Genomic DNA, 8,777 nt, shown 5'->3' with positions numbered 1-8,777 from the left:
GTAGATTCTCCTACAGTAACCATGATTTCACTAGCTCTGGTGAGTTAGCTAGGTGTCCAGTACCAGGCATGGTATCCTTCTTGTTGAGCAGGTCTTAAGTCCAAACATCCAATTAGAGAGCTCTCAGTTTTTGCATGAATCCTAAGTGGTCTTATAATAAAAACCTGGAGCCAGATATCAGGGTGAAAGCTGAAAGATCAGAGAAGCAGAGCAGCCACAGCCACCACTTCTTACCTCACCAACTCCTTAGCCTGAAAGAGCATGAATTCCTGTTCCCCACCACCCCCATGCCTTATTTTCCTTTCTCTGTGCAGCCACATCACTTCCTGTTTCAACCTTCTTAGTGCTGGGATTAAAGGTGTGTGATCCCAAATGCTAGGATTAAAGGTGTGTGCCACCACTGCCTGACCTCTATGGTCAACTCTGTGGCTGGCTCTGGCCTGTGATCTTCAGGTAAACTTTATTTGTTAAGAGTACAAACAAAATATTGCCACAGTCAGTTACTATCCAGGTAGGCACATCACTCTTGCACTGGTAGCGTTATGGTGCCGTGCTGACCTTTGATGTGGTTTATAGCTGGTTGCTTCCCTCCTTTGGAAACTTGCATGACACCTTCCAGTACCATGAAAGCTCATCCTTAGGGAGGGAGTGTTTGGGCTGAGGAGACTCTAGGCCCTGTTTCTGAAGAGCACGGTGACTTAAGCAACAGGGATTTCTGACTCTGGAGAGGTAACCAAGGGCAACAGCAATAGGCGGTATGTTTTGGGAATCTCTTACACAGCTCTGGCCAACAATTCAAAAGATGGCTTCTCATGCTGGTGTTGAGGTTTTAGATAGTCTTTGGCTCTTGAAGGGAGTACCACTAGCCCAGATGAGAAAACTACATATGAATATTTATACCCAGAATTATGTACATGATAGGGTATTTGACTAATAGTTAATACTTGATTCCTTGTGGCTTTTTCAGCCATCCATATTGCTATTTTATCTACCTCCCTCCTTCTCTGAAGAGGCCCTCTTTTCTCTTTGTCCCTGTCAGATCAACTGCATACTACTATTTCCTTTACCCCTCCCACCTTCTTCTGTATTAGCCTTCCTCCCCCTCCCTAGGGAGCCCCCCCTTTCCCATTTGTCTGATCATATCACTTGTACCTTGCTATTACCCTCTACTGTTTCCCAATCTCCCTGTCCTGGCCATGGCCCTGTAGTCTCTGTAGTCATACAGGCTATATGTTCACATCTGAAGACCCAGAGCTAGGAACCTCCAATAAAGGAGAACATGGGGCGTATGTCTTTCTGGGTCTGGGTTACCTCACTCAATATATCTTTTGTAGTTCCAGTCATTTACCTGAAAGGTTCATGACTACATTTCTCTTTACTGCTGAATAGTATTCTATAGTGAGCATACCACATTTTCATTAGCCCCCATCAGTTGTAGGACATTGTGGTTACTTCTATTTCCTACCTATTGTGAATAGAGCAGCAATGAACATGGCTGAGCAAGGATCTATGGAGTATGATGTAGAGTCCTTTGCATATTCTGAGGCATGGTGAAAGTGGACCATTGGGTAGATTTATTTTTCATTTCCATACTGGCAGCAGCAGTTTGCATTCCCAAAACAATGAAGGAGGGTTCCCTTTCCCTCTCATCCCTTAGCATTTTTGTTGGTTCTTCCATTGATCCATGCCATTCTGACTTGGGTAAGATGAAATCTCAAAGTTGTGTTATTTTACATTTCCCCAATTGCTAGGGTCGATGGACATTTTTTTGTTTTTAGGTATTTCTTAGCCTTTCTTTCTTTCTTCTTCTTCTAAGAACTCCCTATTCAGGTCCTAGGCCCAGTTTTTAAATGGGTATTTTTTGACTCAATTTTTTGAGTTTTTAAAAATATATTTGAATATTAAGCCTCTGCCAGATATATAGCTAGCAAAGACTCTTTCCCCCTCTGTGGGCCTCCCCTTCACAGGACTGCTGCTGTTGCTGTGAAGAAGCATTTTACTTTCATGAGGTCCTGCTTGTGGTTTGTTGGTCTTAATTCTTGGAGTAAATAGAGCCCTGTTCAGGAAGTCCTTTCTTATACCTATATCATGTGTAATACAGAATTCTGTGTTTCTTTTTAGTTGTTTTGGTGTTTCTGTTTCAGGTTTAGGTCTCTGATCCATTTGGAGTTAATTTTTGTGTGAGTTAATAAATATGGGTCTAATTTTATTCTTCTGTATGTAGACATCCAGTTTTCCCAGGACCATTTGTTGAAGATGCTGTCTTTTGTTCCATGAGTGGTTTTGGCATTTTTGTCAAATATTAAGTGGCTGAAGTCATGTGTGCTCATGTTTGGGTCTTTATTTGGTTTCATTGGTCTACATTTCTGGTTTTGTGACCATACCATATTGTTTTTATTGCTATGACTCTAATAGATCTTAAGATCTGTAATTGTAATTCCTCCAGCATTTTTGTTTGTTTAATTATTTTTTGTTTTCCTTCAAAATAATTTTGGCTATCCTTTGTTTTTTATTGTTCTGTGTGAATTTTAGGATAGGTTTTTCTTTCTTTTTTCTTCTCTCTCTCTCTCTCTTTCTCTCTCTCTCTCTCTCTCTCTTTCTTTGTTTTCTATTTCTGCCAAGAATGAGATGGGGATTTCCATTGAGATTGCACTGAATCTATAAATAGCTTTTGGTAAATGGTAATTTTTACAATGTTAATTCTACCAATCCATGAGTATGAGGTGTCTTATATTTTCCAAAACTTTCTCTCTTTCATTAGAGGTTTGAAATTTTCATTGTAGAGGTTCTTTACTTTAGGTAGGTTTGTTCTTAAAGATTTTATTTTCTTTGAGGTTATTGTGAATGGGAATGTGTACATGATCGCCTCTGTGTATGTATTGTTGGTGTATAAAAAATCATTTGCACAAATGGATTTCATCTATACCCTGCCACATTGCTGAATTTGTTTATCATTTCTAGTATCTTTTTTTTTTTTTAAAGTTGGAGACCATGAAACTTTATTTAAAAGCAAAACCACTTGGAAAATAGATCATAGGCTTGGCAGCAAACTGACAAGAACTATCACTGTTTCAAGTAATTAATTGATATAAATACAACATAGTGCTTATCCAAAAGATAAGGTGCCATGGTGGGGCAGCAACACTGCACTGCAAAGCCCAGGCAAAAATGGCATTTGTTAGGTGTACCTGTGGAGCTCTACAATGGTCCTAGATTTCCTTGGCCCAAGCTGCTTACTTTTAGGCTTCCTTGTCCTAGAGAATTATCTCTAAAAGGCTCTGTGAGTTCAAGGGGCCAAGGGAGTAATACTGGGTTTGGACTTTTATTCTGTAAAGTTAGGTTTTCCCAACCTGGTACTTCTCAACAGTTCCTATTGACTGTCTGTTCTCAGCTACCGGTGTGTGACTGACAATCCAACTCCCGCACTCTTCATGGGGGTCTGTCACTTTGCCATGAAGTCAGAGAAGGAAGCTATTTCCCATGCACATGATGATACTGCTCTGCTTCTTCAGGGGCTTTGAGAACGACAGACAGACTTTGAAGAAACGGACTTTCCCATCTCAATGGCCAAAACTTACAAGGGACCTTTAGAAGCTATTCAAACCCCTCCCTCCTGCACCTTAAACCCAATTTGTGCACTTGTATGTAAGACAACAGAAAAGATCTAGGAGGAAACCTTTTCCTCCCTCTAAATGACTGGCCCACTGAGTGTTGTTTTGGAGCACGTGCAAGGTGTGTGTGGTAAACAGGAGCTTGGCAAAGAGACACACTTCTCAAACGTTACCAGCAGGTTGGAGAAAGCTGCCAGCTCGGATGTCTATGTAGTGGGAACCTAAGCCCTGGTATAAGGGCAATCTCTACTGCCAGAACAAGCACTGGCACACGACAGTTTAGATCTAGAATTCTCCCCTGTGCTGGCTGTGATCCAAATGTTAGCACCAGCTTCTTTCCACTTTACCTTCTAAGATCCAGATGCAAAGGAACTGGTGTCCAGAGGTGAGTGGCATTTGCCTGGGACTTGCTGAGTCCTGAGTTTTCCTCATTCATAAACACTGCCAAACTTCCGTTCTTCCTTTTAAATAGCATGCCCTCAGCCCCACGCTCACTGGTAAACAGTTTTATTTCCCGATGGATGACAGAGACTCCTTCATCCTTTTGGTCATTGTTGGGATGAGGTGCATGTGGTCATCCACACACTTGGCCACACAGCTGTCCAGCTGTCGCTTCACCTGCAGCTCCTTATTTCCTGCATCTATCGAGTCTTTGTCTTTGTCTTTACAATGCATGGTACACCTGGCCAGGCGGTCCTGGAACCTTTCCGCCTCACTGGTCACCAAGGCCTGAGCTTGAGCCAAAGGTGCCACATCTCCTAATAGTGCCACTCCCTGTGGGCCAAGCATTCACACATGAGCCTATGGTGGCCACATCTATTCAAACCACACACTGCTCTTACCTTATTACTCCAGCTGCACTCCAAGGACAATGTTGAAAAGGAGTGGGAATCATCCCTGTCTCATTCCGGGCTTTAGTTTGGTTGCCTCAAGCTTCCCTCCCCTTGGGATGACGTTGGCTGTGTTCTTCTTATATATAGCTTTTATTGTGTTGAAGTGTGTCCCTCTACCTATGTTCTCTAAGACCTTTATTGTAAAGCCATGTAGGATTTTGTCAAAGGCTTTATCTGCATCTAATGACATGATCATGTGATTGTTGTCTTTAAGTCTGTATTATATAACCTATTACATTTATTGACTTGTATATGTTGAACCATTTCAGGGATAAAGCCAATTTGGTCCTGGTGTGTATTCTTTTTGATGTACGTCTGTTTTCTGTTTGCAAGTATTTATTGAATATTTTTATAGTTCATTAGGGATATTGGCCTGTCGTGGTGGTTTTTTTTTTGTTTTGTTTTGTTTTTGTTTTTGTTTTTTTTAAATTTTGTCTTTACCTGGTTTGGGTATTAGGGTAATACTGGCTTCATAGAAGAAATTTGGGAGGTTCTTCCTGTTTCTATTTTTCAATAGTTTAAAAGGGACTCATTTTAGAGCTACTTTGAATGTCTGGTGGAATGCTGCTGTGGATTCATCTGGCTCTGAGCTTTTCTTAGCTGGAAGGCTTTTTACTACTACTTCAATCTCCTCATTTGTTATGGGCTGTTTAGATTGTTGACATCTTCTTGGTTTAATTTTAGTGGTTTGGATGAATCTAGAAAATAATCTACTTATTTATATTTTCCAGCCTCATGGAGTACAGATTTTAAACATATTCTGTTATAGTATTCTGAATGTCTTTGGTGTCTGTTGTAACATTTCCATGCTCATTTCTGATTCTGTAAATTTGGACTCACCCTTCCTTCCTTCCTTCCTTCCTTCCTTCCTTCCTTCCTCCCTCCCTCCCTCCCTCCCTCCCTCCCTTCCTTTCTCTCTCTCTCTTTCTTTCTTTTGGTTATATGGGCCAAACATCTGTTAATTTTGTTCATCTTCCAAAGAACCATCTCTCAGATTTGTTGATTCTTTTTTAAAAAATTATTTTATTCATTTCAGCTCTGGTTTTTATTATTTCTTGCTGTTGACTGGGTTTCAATTTTTCTTGTCCTTGTTTTTTCAACTTTTTGAGTTGTGTTATTAAGCTATTTTCTTGTGCTTTTTCTGATTTTTTAATGTAGGCACTTAGAGCTATAAATTTCCCCCAGGACTGGTTTTAACATGTCACTGAGGTTTTATTGTACAGTGTTTTCATTTTTATGAATTCCAGGCAGTGGTTTTTTTTAATTTCTTGATTTCTTTCTTGATCAGGTCAATATCTTATTGATTCTCTAACCATTTATGTCAATGTTAACAATGTACCTGGGAACTCAGCTCACTATGGGAAAACATTTATGTTGGCTCACAGTCTCAGAGGTTTTAGTCTGTGTTCAGCTAGCTTCTTTTGGGGACAGTGGCAAGACAGCATTTCCTGGTAGCAGAGGAAATTGCTCATTCTATGCTAGCCAAGAGGCAGACAACCACTGGCAGGAGGCAGAAATCATTGCAGGGGTAGAGTTACATTATCCTCTTCCAGGGCACAGCCTATTGACCAAACTTCCTCCCACTAGGCCTAACATCTTTTTTTTTTTTTTTTTTTTTTTTTTGGTTTTTTGAGACAGGATTTCTTTGTGTAGCTTTGCGCCTTTCCTGGAACTCACTTGGTAGCCCAGGCTGGCCTCGAACTCACAGAGAGTGGGCAGTGGTGGAGCACGCCTTTAATCCTAGCACTCGGGAGGCAGAGGTAAGCCTAACATCTTAAAGATTCATCATCTTGCAGTAGGCAACTAGGCCTTTAAACCACGAGACTTTCGGGTACATCAAAACCACAGCACCACAGTCTCTAGCTTTTATTTGTTCTTCTGGAGTTTTCTATGCACATACATGTAAACGTGATTATTTATTTCAGTTTTGTTCCAACAATAGCGTACTTTATAATGGGTACACTTTTAAAGTTTAATATTATTCCTGGAGAACTATTCAGACACCTGAGGAAACTTTTCTTCATTTTAACAGGGCAGATTCTGTCATAATACTTTTTAATATTTATTCTTTGAAAAAATTTACATATGTCTATAAGGTACCTTGGTTGTATCTACCCTTCACTTCCCCCACATGGTATATATATATATATCTTGGTGTCTGATTATCTCCTGGGGAAAGGGGAGCCCACCAGTGGCCACACTCATAAGAAAGTTGCTCCTCCTTCCACAGCGGCCATCTGCGTCCACAGCTCCTTAGCTGGGTGTGGTAATTGCCCTCCCCATGCTCTAGCTTTCTCACTGGTTTGATGTTGTGCAGACCTTGTGTGTGTAACCACTGCTGCTGTGAGTTCATGTGTATAGCAGCTATGTCCCAACCAGAGGACAGCTTTTCCCAGCACTTCTCCTACCCCCTGGCTCTGAAATTCTTCGAGCCCCCTCCTCCACATGTTCCTTGAGCCTTAGGGTGGGTGGATAGTGTAAACATCAAAGTCTTGTCTCTGGCTGAGCACTCACAGTTACTTATTCTCAGCAGTTTGAACATTGATGAGTCTCTGCATTAACTGTTACCCACTGTGATAAGAAGCTACTCTGACCAGGGTTGAGAACAGCACAAATCTATGGATAAAAATATAAATGTTTAGATGAGAGTCTGACAACATGATCATTAAAAAAAAAACAAACAAGTCAGTAAGTTCTCTCTTGAGGCCTGTGACATCATCCATAGTCATGAGTTGTGACCAACACACAATCCTTCAAATCCAGAGAATAGTAGTTATCTGCAGAAACAGTCTTTGTACCAGAAGGCACATCTTTCCTGGCATGTCATTGTTATATGTAGGGTCCAGTGCTGGATAAAACCATCAATGTCATTTCTTACCTCAGCACTCTGAAAGCTAGACAGCAGAGAGTTTCCTAATCAGTTCAAGACTGAATTATCTGTGTTCTGCAAACCTATTCCATGCTGTCTTCAACAGCGAGGTCTTTTTATCTACTTTTGTTGGACAACCAAGATCAGCGGCAATAGCCTATGTTTGTTTTGTGTATCTCTGCTCAACACACAGTTAACAAGTTATGAGGAACCTAAGGACCACACGGAGAAGTCAAATGTAAGAGTTCCAGGTTACAATCCTAGGCATAGATGTAGAAGAATTTGAAGAGGGATTAAGAGGGATTGAGAATCCACAGTCACAGGAGAGAACAAAGGGTTGGCCTCACTTCTTCCACAGGCTGAGCAAGCACGAACACATCTGCATTCCAAAAACAGAGTATAGAGCCCAATTTCTCTGGGTGGGGGGATGTATAAGCTGTCTCACACAGTGTTTGACTATTGGAATATACAGTGCTGAGTCCTAAGTGGCTCTGAACTCTAGGATCACTGTCACAGACATCAAGTTATCCAGCCTTTTCATTGGAATGGGATATAGATCATCTCTCTATAACTGATAAAACTTCATGGCATAAGCCATTCACTTACTTGGACAATTGCTTAGTATTTTCTAAGATGTATATGTATTATTTTAAATGTGTGTGCATGCAATGCTATATGTTCATGTTAGAGCAGGTATCCATGGAGTTCAGAAGAAAGTGTTGGATCCCCTAGAGCTGGAGTTGCAGGCAGGTATGAGTCACCCGACATAGGTGCTGGGAACTGAACTCTGGTAGGCCCTCTACAAGAGCAGTGTCTGCTCTCAACCACTGAACCACCTCTCCAAGCCCTCACTAAACCATTGAAAAATATTGTTGGCTGATCTCACCTACATGGAATCCATTATACCTTCCTACACAGAAATAAGTCTCTGCCAAGGACCCCTCTCCACTCTCCCTCAACAGCTCACCTTTCTAATCTTCCTGATGTCAGCCACTGCCTTTGTTTTAGGAATTCCCGTGGGAAATATTCCTTGAATGAGAGTGAAAGAGAGGAAAGAAGAAGAATGCTAGAATGGAATGGTGAGCAACCATAGAAGATAGAATCTCCATACTGATCCTGTGTTAAGAAAGGGGCCAGGGAAGATTCGCGAGGCAGCTGTGATTAACAGTGTTTACTATTTTAGTGAAGATCTTTGAGTCGAGGAAAGACAACACAGATTGTCTTGGTGGTCTTTCAGAGCATAATAGTGACAGGTTTCCTTTGTAAGGCATTTTCCATGGGGTCAGGAGCCCTTTCCTATCTTCTTTATTGCCATAATTTCAGCATCTAGAATGTTTCATGTTCATAGACATCCTTAGTTAAGCAGGGTGGTGAGGGTTAGCTTTTTAAAGAGGACTTGGCATA

Source organism: Onychomys torridus, chromosome 3 (genome assembly GCF_903995425.1).
Source record: "Onychomys torridus chromosome 3, mOncTor1.1, whole genome shotgun sequence".
Lineage (NCBI taxonomy): Eukaryota > Metazoa > Chordata > Mammalia > Rodentia > Cricetidae > Onychomys > Onychomys torridus.
Note: the sequence above shows the minus strand (reverse complement) of the source record.